The sequence below is a fragment of the Arachis ipaensis genome, chromosome B08 (assembly GCF_000816755.2).
Source record: "Arachis ipaensis cultivar K30076 chromosome B08, Araip1.1, whole genome shotgun sequence".
NCBI classification, from domain to species: domain Eukaryota; kingdom Viridiplantae; phylum Streptophyta; class Magnoliopsida; order Fabales; family Fabaceae; genus Arachis; species Arachis ipaensis.
The window spans coordinates 51,062,512-51,064,912 of record NC_029792.2 but is presented as its reverse complement, the minus strand read 5'-3'; the positions used below and the strand labels follow the sequence as shown (position 1 = coordinate 51,064,912).

The 2,401-nt window shown below is 32.9% G+C and overlaps 1 long non-coding RNA gene across 1 annotated transcript; it reads right to left on the bottom strand.

Annotated features, from left to right (window-relative positions):
• On the bottom strand, positions 1,041-1,887 carry LOC110265509. Its single transcript, XR_002351653.1, has 2 exons — positions 1,694-1,887; positions 1,041-1,222 (listed from the first exon to the last, which is right to left on the bottom strand). It is a non-coding gene; the product is annotated as an uncharacterized LOC110265509 (long non-coding RNA).

Below are 2,401 nucleotides of genomic sequence, written 5' to 3'. Positions count from 1 at the left end.
CAATTGTGAGAATAAGAAGAATTAAGAAGTGAGGTGGTCTTATTCTTTCCTTGTTGGTTTGGATTTCTTAAAAAGTTCTCAGTTTTTAACATGTAGAAGTCTAAGCTCAACTTCTAGGTGTTTTCTCAGTTTTCTTAGTCATCCCTTGAATTTTTTCGACAGGTTCAATTCAATTTCCTTCTGAATTTCTTGAATTTATGTGTGTGATTGATTTTTCCTTTTTTGATCTTAATTTCCCATTAGTTTCTTATAAAGTTAATTCCTTTATCATGTGTTTCCCAGTTACAGTTTACTACTTGTGTAACTGATTATTCTTTTCTTTTCTTTTTTCCTCCAAAAAATCCAGTTTTCTATGAATATGATTATAGAAAAGAGAAGCTTAACATCATTCAATTGTTACGAAATATGGCTTCGGGCAAAGATGAGACAAAGGTAGAATTGTGAAAATAAGGCAACATTTCTTGTGAAATTGACTCAATTTGTTGTTGTTAATTACTTAGTTATCTTATGTAATAGTACTATGCAGGAGAAGATGGTAGAAACCAAGTTTTTATCACCAGTGGTGAAGTCTCTAACAAGAGATGCAGAAGAGAGGAGGGAAGCAGTGGGACTGCTGCTAGAACTCTTTGATCTTCCTGCAGTTCGAGGGCAAATTGGAAGAATTCAAGGGTGCGTTGTAATGTTAGAATGATCTTCCTGCTTGAGGTTGCCTTTATTGAGTTTTCTCTAATCATTCTTTCATTCATTATTAATTTTGGTGAAGCAATTTTGAGCTTGCAATATGATAATATCTTAGGTTGTATTGATAATTGAGGATAACATTTGTACAGCAGAGTGTATAAACCACTCAAGTTATTTATTTTGCAAATAAAAGTATCATCTTTTTCTCTTCTTGTTATTGTTTATGGCAACTTTTTCTTGCTTTTGTTGAACTTCAACTCTACAAATTGTACAAATTAAGTTTTTCAGAGAGAGAAGACAAGAATTCAACCATTCTCACAATGGCACCACTGAAGGATATCCTTAAATATGTTGGCTAGTTTATAGGTTTAGTAGTTGTATAGTTGTATTGTTTCTAGGGAATATAATAAAGCGACCAATTTTCTAGATCAGCAACATAATAAGCATAAAAGTATATCAAGCAATTAAACCTGCAAGAGAATCCAAGCATGCAGCTGTTACAAGGCACCCTTCCAAGTTTAGTAAGGAAAGCTTTTGCAACCTTGAAATGAACCAGGACATCATCGAAAATTAATGAAGCATAGATAATTATAAAATACTGAAACTCAAGAATTCTGTTCAAACTGGCAAGCTGAGATGCTAGTATTGTATATCGGTACTGTTTATAGTTCACACTGCAACATGTCTACTGACTAACATAAACAATATCAACTTCAGAAATTACAAGGACAAATGAAAAAACAAAGACTTTTCCAAGAATGATTTATACACCTGAAGTCTACATCAAAGAAATGAAGCACAAGGAAGATTGGATATATAACTGAAATTTTTTCCCAGAAAAGACAAACTGATTGGTTGATAGCTGCATTCAGAATTATAACCATATATTCACATAAAAACAGAAAACAAAGAAAAATCCATGGAAGAAGATGAAAATGCTAGGTTGAACCTATAAAATAAAAAATCCTAATTGTTCTGAAACACCACAATAATACAAGGAAACGGAAAGTACCATTTAGAAAGCTGATGCCAAAATTAGTGACTTTACTGCAAGAAATCTCAAGACTCTCCAAACACGCCAACTCTGGAAGCAAATTGAATAAAATACATTGTTCTGTTAATCATTGAACCATGTGTTGACTAAGACAACAATGACTATACTTCCATATGTACACATCACACTGACAATTATACAGTAGTTAAGCACAGTTGCAGTGTGTTATTTCTTAGAGAAATAAAAGTATTTACACACTTGAACTCATTAGCCTTCAGGAGGAAAGGTTTTGATATCTTCAATGCCATACAAGATAACCATAAAACAGACCCTGGTTTATCTAATTCCTAAACCAGCCCACCTTGTAACCATTGAAACAGCACCACTAATTACTGATATTAGAGAAATACTTAAATATTTTGGCAGCACGACACCCGACCAGTAAAAGCATAGCATACGGCAGATAACATGATTACATACCATCAGATCAAATTCATAATATTATATTTAAAATGTTTAAACATGATCTGGATCTCAGAAGTGTTAATCTTTCTAACTACCTATCCTAAACATCGTAGTTTCTAGCCATTGAGATCAAGGTTCTCGCACCCTAAACATGAGAAAACCTTATTGATCTTAGAATCTAGATCAATTATGTGAACCTACTTATTTAAAAAAAAATGCGACCAGCCATAAGTAACTAATTCAACCGAGTTAGCATTTCGA